This window comes from Scyliorhinus torazame, chromosome 21 (assembly GCF_047496885.1).
Source record: "Scyliorhinus torazame isolate Kashiwa2021f chromosome 21, sScyTor2.1, whole genome shotgun sequence".
In the NCBI taxonomy this organism is placed as follows: domain Eukaryota; kingdom Metazoa; phylum Chordata; class Chondrichthyes; order Carcharhiniformes; family Scyliorhinidae; genus Scyliorhinus; species Scyliorhinus torazame.
In genome coordinates this window covers 130,750,971-130,767,955 of record NC_092727.1, presented here as the reverse complement: position 1 = coordinate 130,767,955, position 16,985 = coordinate 130,750,971, and positions in this window count along the sequence as shown.

Sequence of the window (16,985 nt, the reverse complement as noted above, 5' to 3'; positions counted from 1 at the left end):
GGTGACGAGCTTCTTGAGTGTTGTTGGAGCTGCGCTCATCCAGGCAAGTGGGGAGTATTCCATCGCACTCCTGACTTGTGCCTTGTGTGTGGTGAACAGGCTTTGGGGAGGCCAGGAGGTGAGCTACTCACCACAGGATTCCAAGCCTTTCACCTGCTCTGGTAGCCACAGTATTAATGTGGCTGGGTCCAGTTCAGTTTCTGATCAATGGTAACCCCCAGGATGTTGATTGTGGGGATTCAGTGATGGTAATGTCATTACGTGTCAAGGGGTGATGGTTTGATTCTGTCTTATTGCAGATGGTCATTGTCGGCACTTGTGTGGCACGACTGTAACTTGCCACTTGTCAGCCCGAGCCTGGATATTGTCCAGGTCTTGCTGCATTTGGACACGGACGCTTCAGTGTCTGAGGAGTTGCGAATGGTGCTGAACATTGTGCAGTCATCCACAAACAGCCCCACCTCTGACCTTATGATGGAAGGGAGGTCATTGATGAAGCAGCTGAGGATGGTTGGGCCTCGGACATTAACCTGAGGAACTCCTGCAGTGATGTCCTGGGACTGAGATGATTGACCTCCAACCACCACAACCATCTTCCTTTGTGCCGGGTATGACTCCATCCAGCGGAGAGATTTCCCCCTGATTCCCATTGACTCCAGTTTAACTCCGGCTCCTTGATGCCACACTCGGTCAAATATTGCCTTGATGTGGAGGGCAGTCACTCTCACCTCACCTCTGGCATTCAGCTCTTTTGTTTGAACCAAGGCTGTAATGAGGTCAGGAGCTGCGTGACCCTGGCGGAACCCAAACTGAGCGTAAATGAGCAGGTTATTGCTGAGTAAGTGTCGCTTGATAGCTCTGTTGATGACTCCTTCCATTACTTCGCTGATGATGCAGAGTAGAATCATAGCATTTACAGTGCAGAATTTACAGTGCAGAAGGAGGCCATTCGGCCCATCGAGTCTGCATGGGCTTTCGGAAAGAGCACCCTACTTAAGCCCACGCATCCACCCTATCCCAGGAACTCAGTAACCTCACCTTACCCTTTTGGACACGAAGGGCAATTTAACATGGCCAATCCACCTAACCTGCACATCTTTGGACTGTGGGTGGAAACCGGAGCACCCGGAGGAAACCCACGCAGACACGGGGAGAACGTACAGACTCCGCACTGACAGTGACCCAAGCTGGGTATCGAACCTGGGACCCTGGAGCTCTGAAGCAACAGTGCTAACCACTGTGCTGCCATGGTGCTCACGGTAGACTGATAGGGTGGTAATTGGCTGGGTTGGATTTGTCCTGTTTCTTGTGTACAGGGCATACCTGGACAATTTTCCACATTGACGGGTAGATGCCAGTGTTGTAGCTTTTGGATTGTTTTTTGTGAACTTAAAGACAGTGAAGGATTGTTGCTTTTCCGGTGTGGTATTTTAGTTTAAGTGTGTTGTGGACAATGGCTCTTTCAGAGGCTCAGATGTTTTTGGGGGTGGAGACTGTCACACGCAGTACCTTATGGACAGAGACTAAAAGCAGACTGTTAGATTTGGCAAAAACATTGCAGTTAACATTACCTGACAAAATGTGAAAATATGAGGTAATTATGGTGGTGGTTAAGCATTTAAAGTTGCCTGAGATAGAGTTTGACTCATTGGAAATGGCAAAAATTCAGTTGCAAATTAAACAAATGGAACATGAGAAAGAATTAAAGCAGCTTGAATACAAAAGAGAGAGAGAGGAAAAAGAAAGAGAGAGAGAGGAAAAAGAAAAGGAGAGAGAAGAAATGAGAAAAGAAAGAATAACCCTAGCAGAACAAAAAGAACGAGAAAGGGAGATACAGATCAGGGGAAAAGATAAAGAGAAAGAGTTTGAACTTCAGAAAATGGCCATGAAACATGACAGTCAGTTAAAATTGGCAGGCGTAAAGGGAAACGTACAGTTAGATGATAGTGATGGGGATAGTGAGAAAGAGCGTCATAGTCGAACGTTTGATGGGAATCTATTTAAATATGTCCAAGCATCGCCAAGGTTTGACGAGAAGGAAGTGGAAGCCTTTTTCATTTCATTTGAGAAGGTAGTTAAACAAATGAAATGGCCACAGGACATGTGGGTATTACTGATTCAAACAAAGCTGGTAGGTAGAGCTAGTGAAGTCTTTGCATTACTACCGGAGGAGGTATCTGGAATGTATGAGGAGGTGAAAGAAATCCATCTTAGATGCATATGAACTAGTGCCTGAAGCCTACAGACAAAGGTTTAGAAATTTAAGGAAAGAATTTGGTCAAACATACATGGAGTTTGAAAGGCTCAAACAGAGTAATTTTGATGGGTGGATAAGGGCTTTGAAAATAGACCAAACGTATGAAGCTCCCACTCTTGGAGGAGTTTAAAAATTCAATTCCTGATGTAGTGAGAACTCATGTGGAAGAACAGAGGGTTAAAACTGTGAGATTAGCAGCAGGAATGGCAGATGATTATGAATTAGTTCATGAATCAAAGCTTGGTTTCCGACATCAGTTTCAGCCGGTGAGGGATAGAAACTGGGGACATGAGAAATACTCAAGTGGTAAAGGTAAAGGTGATCTGATGGGAGACAATAAAGAGAGTGCACCTCAGATTAAAAAAGTAATCCAGGAGGGTGGAAAAGAAATGAAAAGTTTCAAATGTTTTCACTGTAATAAACTAGGCCATGTAAAGTCACAGTGTTGGTGGTTGAAGAAAAGCACTGGGAAGGCTGATGTGGTAAAACAGGATAAGACAGTGGGGTTTGTTAGAGAGGTAAAGGAAAACCCAAGGGAAGCAAAGGAGGTGCAAATGATTGTACAGCCTGTTCAAGAAGTAATTGATAAGAAGGTGCCAGATGTCTTTAAAGAATTGACTTGTGTGGGTAAAGTTTACTCATGTGTATCAGGAGGAGCAGGTAAAGAAGTCACAATTTTAAGAGATATAGGAGCTGGTCAATCTTTAATGGTAAGAGATGAGGAATTATGTAGTTTGGGAAGAATGTTGCCAGAAAAGGTGGTAATATGTGGAATTCAGGGTGAGAGGAGTAGTGTTCCATTATATAAGGTAAGGTTGGAAAGTCCAGTGAAGAGTGGTGAAGTGGTAGTAGGAGTCATAGAGAAACTATCTTGTCCAGGAATACAGTTTATCTTGGGTAATGATATAGCTGGTTCGCAGGTGGGAGTGATGCCTACTGTGGTTGATAAGCCAGTGGAAAATCAGACAACTGAAGTGTTGAAGGACAAATATCCTGGGATATTTCCAGATTATGTAGTAACAAGGTCACAAAGTCACAGTTTAAGACAAGAGGAGAAATCAAAGAGTGAAGATGAAGTTGAAGTGCAATTATCAGAAATGATTTTTGATCAGATGGTTGAAAAAGAACAAGAACAGGTGGAGGGTGAGGCGGATATTTTTAGTTCAGGAAAATTGGCGGTGTTACAACAGAAAGATGTAGAAATAAAACAGATATATCAGAAAGCATATACAGAAGAGGAATCTGAGAGTATACCAAGTGTTATTGCCGTAAAAGTGATGTCTTGATGAGAAAATGGAAGACTGCTTGAAGTGAGAGAGGCAGATCCTGTCAGATTAATGCTGAATCTCTGGCAGCCTTTTCACAAACTGTTGTTCAGCTCATATCTTACAGAGAACTAACTCCAAACTGACTGCCACAGACCTGACCCTTCCCATTACTACATCATCTTTATCCCATTCAAATCCCATGACCTAATTACTTTTTAAACACAATATTTTAAATTATCTACTCCCCAGAAATCATAACAAAACCCATTAAGCCTCTCCTTGTAAACATAAGCCTGGTTTGAAATGGCGATGATTTCACTTTTACAACATCTTAATTGCACCTTCTGCAGTCACAGTGTCTGTCTTTCTTTTAAAGCAGGATTTTAATAAAAAATACTGCAGCAGATACATACACACTCTAACCCAGACTTTCAAAACCATTACTGCACCAGATTCATAGAATACAATTTCTTCCATTTATCACAGCTGGGTCTGTCCTGCCGGTGAGACAGGATATACCCAGGAATGGTGGTGGTGGTGTCTGAGGCATTATTTGTAAGATATGATTCCGTGAGTATGACTATGTCAGGCTTGACGGGTTTGTGAGACAGCTCTCCCAATTTTGACACAACCCCCAGATGTTATTGAGGAGAATGTTGCAAGGTCGGCAGGGCTGTGTTTGGCGATGTTGTTTCCGGTGCCGATGTTGATGTCCATCTAGTTTCATTTGTTTCAAACCTTTTAACTGTTTGATACAACTGCGTGGCTTGCACGGCCATTTCAGAGTGAACCACATTGCTGTGGGTCAGGAGTCACTTGTAGGCCAGATGGGGTAAAGATGTCAGATTTCCTTCCCTGAAGGATATTAATGAACCGGATGGCTTTTTACATCAATTTCCAATGTTTTCCTGGTCATCATTAGACTTTTTAATTCCAGGTTTCTATTGAATTCGACATGGAAGCCAGACCAGGCCTACTCCAAGGCCCGATCCCAGGAACACCTGACCCACCAACGCTGGAACCGACCAGGTGACCCGGCCCAACCTGACCCAGCAAGACACTGCCAGTGACCCAAACCTAGACCAAACACCGCCAAAACAGCAAAGACCTAGGCGAGGGCCCAAACACACCGAAAGGTAGGCCGGTCCTTGCGGAATCCCGGGGCCTAATCAGATCACAAAGATGCCCCCCTGGCAAGCCCAAAGTATCAACCAGTGCCCGGAACCCCATCAGACACAACCACTTACCTTTCACAAGTTAGACTTCTCCCATGGGATCCCGGGACCACCCAGAAGCAGCTGCCGACCGAGGAAGCGAAGGAAACGTGGCAGTCTGCAGGTGAGGCAGTTCAAGTCAGGCGACCCTGACCTATACAAGACATCTAGATACGACCTCCGCAAAGACATCAGGATGCAAAGAGACAATACCAGATTAAACTAAAGTCACAGACTAACAACACGGAGTCTCGGCGGTTGTGGCAAGGCTTAAACAACAAAATGGGCTACAAAGCAAAGCCGAGTAGAATCTCCGACAGCAGTGCACCCCTCCCCGATGAACTCAGTGCATTCTATGCTCGTTCGAGCAGGAAACCAACAAACCATTGCCAATTGCCCCAGCAGCCTCGGACATGCCCATATCTACCGTCACAGCCTACAAAGTCGGATCGGCCTTCTTGAAAGTGAACTCTCGGAAAGCGATAGGTCCTGACCGAGTCCCTGGTCGTGACCACAGATCCTGCGTGGACCAGCTGGCAGATGTGTGCGTGGACATCTTCAACCTCTCCCAACTCTGTTCCGAGATTCCCGCCTGCTTCAAGAAGACCACCATCATACCGGTGCCAAAGAAGAACCAGGCAACGTGCCTCAACGACTATGTCCGGTGGCCCCGACATCGATCATTATGAAGTGCCTTCGAGAGGTTGGTCATGAGACACATCAACTCCATACCCCCAGAATGCCTTTATCCGCTGCAATTCACATACCGCCACAACCGGTCCACAGCAGACGCAATCTCCTTGGCCCTACACTCATCCCTGGAGCATCTCAACAACAAGGACTCCTACATCAGACTCCTATTCATTGATTACAGCTCTGCCTTCAACACCATAATCCCAGCCAAGATCGTATCAAAACTCCAAAACCTAGGACTTGGCTCCTCCCTCTGCAACTGGATCCTTGACTTTCTGACCCACAGACCACAATCAGTAAGGATAAACTAAAACACCTCCTCCACAACAGTCCTCAATACCAGGGACCCGCAAGGCTGCGTACTTAGCCCCTTACTCTACTCCCTGTACACACACAACTGTGTGGGAAAATATGGCTCCAACTCCATCTACAAGTTTGCTGACGACACGACTATAGTGAGTCGGGTCTCAAACAACGATGAGTCAGAATACAGGCGGGAGATAGAGAACCTAGTGGCGTGGTGCAATGACAACAATCTCTTTCAATGTCAGCAATACTAAGGAGCTGGCCATTGACTTCAGGAAGCAAAGTACTGTACACACCCCTGTCAGCATCAATGAGGCCAAGGTGGAGATGGTTGACAGCTTCAAATTCCTTGGGGTGCACATCTCCAAAAATCTGTCCTGCTCCATTCACGTTGACGCTACAACCAAGAAAGCGCAAGAGCGCCTATATATCCTCAGGAAACTAAGGAAATTCAGGATGTCCACATTGGCTCTTATCAATCTTTACAATCTTTGGGCAGCACGGGGGTCCCAGGTTCGATTCCCGGCTTGTGATACTGTCTGTGCGGAGTCTACACGTTCTCCCAGTGTGTGCGTGGGTTTCCTCCGGGTGCTCCGGTTTCCTCCCACAGTCCAAAGATGTGCAGGTTAGGTGGATTGGCCATGATAAATTGCCCTTAGTGTCCAAAATTGCGTTTAGTGTTGGGTGGGGTTACTGGGTTATGGGGATAGGGTGGAGGTGTGGGCTTGGGTAGGGTACTCTTTCCAAGAGCCGGTGCAGACTCGATGGGCCGAATGGCCTCCTTCTGCACTGTAAATTCTATGACTATGACAGATGCACCATAGAAAGCATCCTATCGGGCTGCATCACAGCCTGGTATAGCAACTGCTCGGCCCAAGACCGTAAGAAACTACAGAGAGTTTTGAATACAGCCCAGTCCGTCACGCAAACCCCCCTCCCATCCATTGACTCTTTCTACACTTCCCGCTGCCTGGGGAAAGCGAGCAGCGTATCAAAGATCCCTCCCACCCGGCTTATTCTCTCTTACAACCTCTTCCATCGGGCAGGAGATACAAAAGTCTGAGAACACACACTGACAGATTCAAAACATCTTCTTCTCCGCTGTTACCAGATTCCTTTTTCAAGATAAAGATGGATAGTTTTTTGAAGAATAAAGGGATTAAGGGTTATGGTGTTCAGGCGGGAAAGTGGAGCTGAGTCCACAAAAGATCAGCCATGATCTCATTGAATGGCGGAGCAGGCTCGAGGGGCCAGATGGCCTACTCCTGCTCCCAGTTCTCATGTTCCTGAATGACCCTCTTATGGACTGAACTTTTATTTTTTTTTAATTAAAAAAAAAAAAATTTTTGATATAAATTTAGAGTACCCAATTTTTTTTCCCCCAATTAAGGGGCAATTATAGCGTGGCCAATCCACCTAGCCTGCACATCTTTGGGTTGTGGGGGTGAAACCCACGCAGGCACGGGGAGAATGTGCAAACTGCACACGGACAGTGACCCAGAGCCTGGATTCTCTTATGGACTGAACTGATCTCTCGAGGCATCTTCTCTACTGTCGTAGCACTCAACTCCACATGCTTCACCCGATGTCCATGTATTTACATTGTGTATTTATCGTATGTCCTATGTTTTTTTCATGTATGCAACGATCTGCCTGGACTGTACAATACTTTTCACTGTATCGGCACATGTGACAATATATCAAACTCAGTTCAAATTCAATTTCCACCATCAGCAATACCCTGTGCCTCAGGGATACCGATCCAGTGACAATACCACTGACCCCAAAGTCTCCCACTTTGTATTGTGCGACAGACAAGTTTTGTGTCTCGCCATGTAACCTATTTGTTTACGTATGAAGTTTCATGACTAATTCATTCAGCGTTTTGCAGGTTTTCTCGCTGGAGGTGACCACCTCGTTTGTCTGGTGGTTCCACCAGTCCCGTGTCGGTCTCAATGGCTCTCGGGAAAAGGGAGTGGGAATGTGTCGGTCTCAATGGCTCTCGGGAAAAGGGAGTGGGAATGTGTCGGTCTCAATGGCTCTCGGGAAAAGGGAGTGGGAATGAATTGACTGTGTCCGCTTCTGGAAGTGAAGGTGTGAACGATAGGTCGGAGGATTACCCGTGAAGAGGACATAAGGAAAAGGGTATCGAAAGATCGTCAAAGTGGACACAAATTTGGCAGATGAAGTATAACGTGGCAGGAAGGTTGGAAAATCAGCAAATTATATAAATGGAGAGGGAACGCAGAAGTCTGAGGTGCAGAGGGAACTGAGTGTTCTGCTGTGTGAATCACACAATGTTGGTAAGCAGGTATAGTGATGAGCACGGCGAATGGAATGCTGTTGTTTATTGTAAGAGGAATGGAATTTAGACATAGGGATGGTTTGGTGCAGTTGTCCAGGGCACGGGTGGGGTAACAACGAGAGTACTGTGCACAGTTTGAGTCTCCTTATTTGAGAAAGAAAAGAATTATTTTGGAAGCAGTTCAGAGAAAGTTCACGCAAAGGATACTTGGGATTAGGGGAGTTATTTTATGGGGGACAGGTTAGACAAGTCGGGTCTGTGTCCATTGGAGGTTAGAAGAATGAGAGATGGGACCTGATCTCATTGGAAAGTGTGGTACGCGCAGGATTGGCCGGGTGTTTCCTGATGACGGGCCTGATGAGGCTGTCACTGGTACCTAACATCAATGAGACCCGGGAGCAATGCCCCTCGTGCTTCACGCTAGAACTGGCTGTCCTGCGAGCTGATTCTCCTGGACCGCGCCCGCCAGCTCCCCTCAAGCGAGGAGGAGCAGCACTTAAACCGATCGCAGACAGCGCGCAGCTATGCCACCGTGCAGACCTGCCCCACGATTCGGAGATGCCGACCTGACTCGATTGTTGGATGTGGTGGAGTCACAACGGGACACCCTGGCCCCTCGAGGGGGTCGGAGGGTCAGTCACAGGGCAGCCAGTGCGGCCTGGCCGCGGCCGGCAGCGTGGGGCGTGTCACTAGGAGGCCTGCACTCAGTGCCGTAAGAAGCTAAACAGCCTCCACTGCACAGATGCCCCACCATCCCCTTGTTGAGGCGGAACCTGCTGTGACACACGCTGTCCGACCTCTCTTCAAACGACCAGCACTGCCTGTACACCCTGGGCCATCGCCAACCTGCCCCTCCGGCTCCCTCCCCGGCCTGATGGTAGCCGAGTCCTCAGGCTGTGGTGCTGCACACCCGTGCCTCTGATTGCTGCTGCCGTCTACCCCAGCGTCTGGTCGTCTGGGCTGCCCCCAACACCGCGAGGACAGCTGCTGCAGGCTTCACAATATCACAATAATGTGATGTCTGTAATTGGAGGAGGTGAGAGACCAACAATCAGTTATATCTTCCGGCCCAATAGCTTCAAATCCCACAACCCTCCCCACCATTATGTTCCCTGCCATCTCTCAGGGTGCCAACCAATGAGCCAGTTTTGCTGGGTCCCCCACCCCATACATGCTCCCTTGCCACAGTAGGGGGGCCAGGGCCCCAGACCCCCACCGGGAACAACACTGGGACTGAGCTCAGGTAGTTCCCCCCCCAATCCACATACCCACCCTCTGGTCACAGGGGTATCTCCAAGCTCTTGGGCGTTCGATTATTGGCTGTTGGCCATGCGATGTTGAAGCCTCCAGGGTTCAGGTGCCCAGGCCTCACAGACTGATTGGGATGGCGGACAGTAAAACCTGCCTGCGACACGGCACGCCTACCCACGGAATCCCCTTCAAAATATTTTGCATATTATGAAAATCAACTACCCAACATTCCACATATCACACTAACCATTAAACAACAAGGAAACATCACCGTTCCATATTAGTGCCAATACAAAGCTATATCAGCTCATGTTTGCAAAAAAAACCCAAACACACGGTATCCCCCCTCGCAACAGAAATGGCGGATAAGCCTGAGAATGTGTTATCATGTCCAGAACTTGGTTGTAGAAATGATCTGTCCATCAATGTGTGACTTGTTCCCTGTATCAGAGCCATTCTCCGTCCAGCTGCCGCAGCTGTGCAGGTCACTCCCACACATCCCAATCTCACCGCAACCAAATCCCGGCATCCACATATTCCACTGGCGCGCAAGGTGCAGTTGAGCATCTTGACTTCCGGTGTGTTTAACCCGCGGTGTCATGCCAGTTACACGCGACACTCACCACACCAGCAACAAAAGCATCAGCGATCTGGGAAAGCATTTCTTCAACAGTGTTAATAATAATAATCTTTATTGTCACAAGTAGGCTTACATTAACACTGCGATGAAGTTACTGTGAAAATCCCCCAGTCGCCACATTCCGGCGCCTGTTCGGGTACACAGAAGGAGAATTCAGAATGTCCAATTCATCTAACAGCACGTCTTTCGGGACTTGTGGGAGGAAACCGGAGCACCCGGAGGAAACCCACGCAGGCACGGGGAGAACGTGCAGACTCCGCACAGACAGTGACCCAAGCCGGGAATCGAACCTGGGACCCTGGCGCTGTGAAGTAACAGTGCTAACCACTGTGCTACCGTGCCGCCCTTATAATAATTCATTGTCTGAGTTAGCTCCATGAATTCCGATCAATAACAACTGAGGAAGTTGGGCACAGACAGTGACCCTGGTTGAGGATAGAGTCTGAGAGGCTGATGTCAGTTATGACTCAATAGGTAGTGCTCTCAATGAGGAATCAGAAAGTTAGGGCAGCACGGTGGTGCAGTGGTTAGCACAGCTACCTCACGGTGCTGAGGTTCCAGGTTCAATTCCAGGTCACTGTCCATGTGGAGTTTGCACTTTCTCCCTGTGTCTGCATGGGCTTCACTCTCATAACCCAAAGATGTGCAGGATAGGTGGATTGGCCACGCTAAATTGCCCTTTAATTGGAATAAAATGAATTGGGTACGCTAAATGTTTTTAAAAAATGAATCAGAAAGTTGTGGGTTCAAATCTCACTCCAGAGACACTGAGTCTAAAATCCAGGCTACCACCCCTGGTGCTGGTACTGAGGGGGGTGCTACCCTGCCAGAGGTACTGCCTATCAGATGAGGCATTAAACTGAGGCCCCACCTACTCTCTCAGGTGGATGTGAAAGATCCCATGGGACAATTCTGAGGAAGAGCAAGAGGGACCTCCCTGGTGTCCTGGCCAATATTCATCGATCAGTGTCACTGAAACAGAATACCTGGCTGTTGGTCAGCTGGTTCGTTACGGGATCTTGCTGTGTGTAAAACTGGCTGCCCCTGTTTCCTTCACTACAAAAGTGACTAAACTTCACCAAGTACTTTGTAGCCTGCACCCAGGGGTTATTGCATATTGTGGAAAGGGTTTTATAAATGAAAGTCTTTCATTCTGTCTGAAGTGAGCCACTTGTGAGGACAGATGCAAAGACCCACAACAAACCTGATCGACCAATCAGAATCTGGGGTCAAGGAGCCAGTTCATAAAATCTGGCCAAGTTTTGAATCACCTGACTGAGTATTTCCACATGTGGGTCAGTATCAGAATGTGACATTTTATTTTGCTGTTGTTCCTGTGACAGGGAACTGAGTGAACAGCTGACTCTTGCCTTCTCATCTATTTCGGCTTCTCCCATCTCCGAAAACAATAGTTTTCTGTTTATCTAATTATTGGCCACAGCACATTCTTGAAAATTTATCTTCAATAAAAATCTCACCAGGGCAGTTGAACAACCTCAATGTGCAGGTGGGGAATGTGACCACGCCTGGAGGTAAAAGGGAGCAGGTGCTGAGATCAGTAAAAGCTGATCAGGTTTGGTGACTTGATTTGCATACGATCGCCTATTCTGACAGCTTTGTAATATTTTCAAAGCAGCGTTTCCAAGTTAAATGTTCGAGTTGGATTGTTTTCAAAATCTCCCGTGTGTTTCGCCATCAGAGGTCTTTACGTTCTTTCGGTTCTGAAGCCCAGGTACAGATTATTCTTTCTAATAATAATCTTTATTGTCACAAGTAGGCTTACATTAACACTGCAATGAAGTTACTGTGAAAAGCCCCTAATCGCCACATTCCGGCACCTGTTCAGAGGGAGAATTCAGAATGTTCATTCACCTAACAGCACGTCTTTCGGGACTTGTGGGAGGAAACCGGAGCACCCGGAGGAAACCCACGCAGGCACGGGGAGAACGTGCAGACTCCGCACAGACAGTGACCCAAGCCGGGAATCGAACCTGGGACCCTGGAGCTGTGAAGCAACAGTGCTGACCACGGTGCTACCGTGCCGTCTTCTACCCCACACGCCTGCCGGCTGCAAGATCGCCACAGGCGGGACACGGACCGGGTGGTCCATTGACCTCGGCAGAAATGCCCGGTCGCCGGGCATGCCTGGCCTGAGAATCCCGCCCATGTAGCTCAAACTTGCATTTTGACCTCAAATGCACCAATAGTATCACCCTACCAAACTGTTTAACTTTTTACTTACAGATTAGGACAGAGTTGAAAGCCCTATATCTTTCCAGTGACATATTTCTTGCCCCAAATTACAATAACGTTGGGTTTTCTCAGCCACTCCCCCAGGGCTGTTAACCTCTTTGGTGATCTGTCAACCATATGTAATGTTCTTGCCGGATTGCCTTATTTATTAAAGCTATACACGATTTATCAACATTAAGTGTGGGTAAACTATATACAAGAGAACTAATGAAAAAACAGTAAAATCATGCACAAGCATCCTCTCTTTTTGACTTCCTCCAGCCAGTCTGAGGGGCCAGGTGACTTTAACATTTACTTATACACTAATGAGACTCCCAGTGGTCAGTCGGTGAATTACAACACAACCATGATATCGCTACACCATTGGTCCAAAGGCTTATTCTCCTTAGGGATTAAAGGTGATTCATGGTTTGAAATGTTTCTGCTGGGGAGGTATCGGAACAGTCGCTCATTCTATTCGGAACATAGAAGTTAGGAGCAGGCATGGGACCTGTTGCCTTTTGAAAGTGCTTCGCCATTCGATAAAATCATGCCTGATTTGGTTGTGATTTCCATTCCGCTTTCCTGTCTGTCCTCATAATCTTGGACTCCCGTGTCAATCAAAAATCTATCTAACTCAGCCTTGAATATACTCGATGACCCAGCTCCACTGTCCTCTGGGTAAGGGAATTCCACGCACTTGAGACAAAAAAATGTCCTCATCTTCCTGTCTCAAAACGGAGACCTCTTACTTTTAAACTGCATCTCCTTGTTCTAGTCTCGCCCACAAGGAGAAACATCCTCGCGATATCTACCCAATCAAAGCCCCTCAGGATCTTATAGTTTCAATAAGTAGATTTCAATAACTTCTTCCATCGGGCAGGAGATACAGAAATCTGAGAACACGCACGAACAGACTCAAAAACAGCTTCTTCCCCACTGTCACCAGACTCCTAAATGACCCTCTTATGGACTGACCTCATTAACACTACACCCTGTATGCTTCACCCGATGCCGGTGCTTATGTAGTTACATTGTGTACCTTGTGTTGCCCTATTATGTATTTTCTTTTCTTTTTTTTTCTTTTCATATCCTTAATGATCTGTTGAGCTGCTCGCAGAAAAATACTTTTCACTGCACCTCGGTACACGTGACAATAAACAAATCCAATCCAATAAGATCCCCTCTCATTCTCCAAAACTCCAATGGATTTAGGCCCAACCTGTCCAACCTTTCTTCATAAGACCCCCTTCCCTGGAACGAATCGAGTGAACCTCTGATCTGTTTCTAATGTAATTTCAAATAAGGAGACCAAATCTGTACGGAGTACTCCAGATGTGGCCTCACCTGTACAGTTGTAGTGAAACTTACCTACTTTTATAATAATAATCGCTTATTGTCACAAGTAGGCTTCAATGAAGTTACTGTGAAAAGCCCCTAGTCGCCACATTCCACGCCTGTTCGGGGAGGCTGGTACGGGATTTATATTCCATTTCCCTTGCGATAAACACCAACCTTCCATTTGCCTTCCTGATCACTTGCTGTGTCCGCAAACTAACTTTATGTGATTCATGTGCCAGGACACCCAGATCCCTCTGTACCGCCGAGCGCTGCATTCTCTCCATTTCAATCATTTGCTGCTTTTCTATTCTTCCTGCCAAACTGAACGAGTTCACATTTTCCCACACGATGCTTCATCTGCCAAATTTCTGCCCACTTCCTTAACCGTCGATATCCTGGGCGGGATTCTCCGACCCCCCGCCGGGTCGGAGAATCGCCGGGGGCTGGCGTGAGTCCCGCCCCCGCCGGTTGCCGAATTCTCCGGCACCGGATATTCGGCAGGGGTGGGAATCGCGCCGCGCCGGTTGGCGGGCCCCCCCCCCCGGCGATTCTCCGGCCCGCGATGGACCGAAGTCCCGCTGCTGGAATGCCTGTCCCGCCGGCGAGAATCAAACCACCTCTCTTACCGGCGGGACTAGGCGGCGCGGGCGTGCTCCGGGGTCCTGGGGGGGCGCGGGGCGATCTGGCCCCGGGGGGGTGCCCCCACGGTGGCCTGGCCCGCGATTGGGGCCCACCGATCCGCGGGCGGGCCTGTGCCGTGGGGGCACTCTTTTCCTTCCGCCTTCGCCATGGTCTCCACTATGGCGGAGGCGGAAGAGACCCCCTCCATAGCGCATGCGCGGGGATGCAGTGAGCGGTCGCTGACGCTCCCGCGCATGCGCCGCCCGGCAAAGTCAGTTTCGCCCCAGCTGGCGGGGCACGAAAGGCCTTTCCCACCAGCTGGCGGGGCGGAACTCAGTCCGGCGCGGGCCTAGCCCCTCAAGGTGAGGGCTCGGCCCCTCAAGATGCGGAGGATTCCGCACCTTTGGGGCGGCGCGATGCTGGACTGATTCGTGACCTACACCATGTGGTCCTACCTTGTGCAGTAACCTTTGATCTGGCACCATTTCAAATGCTGTTTGGAAATCCAAATGTACCACATCCAGAGGTTCCCCTTTAGCCAACTTGCTTGTAACTTCCTCAAAGAACTCTAATAAATTAGTTAAACATGACTTACCTTTCACAAACCCATGTTTACTTGTCCTGATAAAAGTATGAAGGAGGTAGTGGGGCTGCTGATTCTTTGATATTTGGGTTTCCCCTGTGCAAGGTCAATCCTCCCACCAGCATAAAATCTCAGGCTGGGCAGGAAACAGCCCATATGTGGCCACTAACTGACCATGTAAAGACCTCAATTAGGCCAAGGGCGAGATTCCCATCCAAGGCTTTGTCCACCCCAGTGTCAGCCCTGTATGGAGGAAGTGGGCAAGAATCCGGAGGGAATTCCGTTCCTTCAATTACACACTCCCTCCTGCCTAAAAACATGCCTGTGGTGTTAGGAAAGATAGGGATTTATATTTGGATTGGTAAACATATATCTTCAATTGGGTTTAAATTAATGCTTCTGTGCTTTGAAGGGTAAAACTGATTGTTAGATTCATGCTGGACAAGGTTTTTGTATGTGAGGGGGTTGGTTTCAATTCCAACTGTGATTCTATTGTGCTTAGAGAGAGCTACGGCATGAAGAGTAAATAAACCTGCAGTGGTTGCTTAGCAACTGGGGCTTTGTAAGGTAGAGAAGCTTTTAAGATTGAGTTTAGCTCATTTGATTGCAATTGGAGGTGGCTAGAGAGAGAGAAGGCAAATCTCACAGCTCTGTTAGATGTCGTTGGTTTTAAAAGGCTAAAGAGGTTACATGCCTCCCAGCCTTGCCAGGTGAAAGGCATTACAATGGAGTACGGGTTAAGCAAACAGATGCCGGAATCCTAAGGTCCGGCTATATTTCTTTTTCAATCTTTTTATTCTCCTACTTTTACACATTTTCGTCAAATTTACACCCACCAACAAATAACAACAATAACAAATACAATGGTAATCCCCTGGGCAACAATCCCTTCAACCCACCCACTCCCAAACAGCCCCCAACATTTTAAATACAGAAAACAAAAGAAAAAGAATCAAGAATCCACCATCACCCAGTACATAATCACCAATAACCTACTGGGGCTGTTTAGCACAGGGCAGACCAAGGCAGGCCAGCAGCACGGTTCGATTCCCGTAACAGCCTCCCCAAACAGGCGCCGAGAATATGGTGACTAGGGGCTTTTCACAGTAACTTCATTTGAAGCCTACTTGTGACAATAAGCGATTTTCATTTCATTTTTCAGATTCCCCCAACCCCCACCCCCCTAATGTTCAATATCATCCAATTCTTGAAAATGCATGATAAACAAAGCCCATGAGTTGTAGAACCCTTCCATCCTTCCCCTCAACTCGGACTTTACTTTCTCGAGCGTTAAGAGCTCCAGCAGGTCCCCCTGCCATGCCAGGGCACAGGGCGGAGAATCTGACCTCCACCCTCGAAATCACCCTGAACACCTTCTGTCCAATACAGGACCAAAACATATCAACGTGATTTGTGGGGGCCCCCCCATAACGTTCGCAAACATCCTCTACCCCCTCAAAGAGTTGGCGCATCCTCGTCGTTTATGAGGTGTGCTCTAAAAACCACCTTCAACTGTATAAGTCCCAACCTTGTACACCAACCTTGTACACCAACCTTGTACACCAACCTTGTACACCAACCTTGTACACCAACCTTGTACACCAACCTTGTACACCAACCTTGCGCGTCGACTACAGTGGAAATGAGTTTGAGACGATGGGGGAATGTGTCCTAGAAGTCGGGGTGCAAAATAAAGGACATATTGTACCGTTCTCCATTGTGAACACAAAACGTGAGTCCATCCTAGGAGCAGATGCCTGTGAGGCCCTGAACTGTGGCTTCACAGCACCAGGGTCCCGGGTTCGATTCCCCGCTGGATCACTGTCTGTGCGGAGTCTGCACGTTCTCTCCGTGTCTGCGTGGGTTTCCTCCGGGTGCTCCGGTTTCCTCCCACAGTCCAAAGATGTGCAGGTTAGGTGGATTGGCCATGATAAATTGCCCTTAGTGTCCAAAAAGGTTAGATGGGATTATTGGGTTATGGGGATAGGGTGGAAGTGAGGGCTTAAGTGGGTCGGTGCAGACTCGATGGGCCGAATGGCCTCCTTCTGCACTGTATGTTCTATGTTCTATGAACTTAGTTGAAGGACTGTGTGTCCTAGAAGACGTCTGGCCAGCTGAATTCTACAGATCCCGAAAAGATATCAGAGTGTGCACGGTGATGAGGATTCAGAAGAAATCCAGACGGAGGACGAGAAATCAGACAAAGAGACGGACAGCCGGTGAGCATTCTGCAATTCTGGTTAAGTCTTCAAGAACGTGCATGTGCTCAACGGC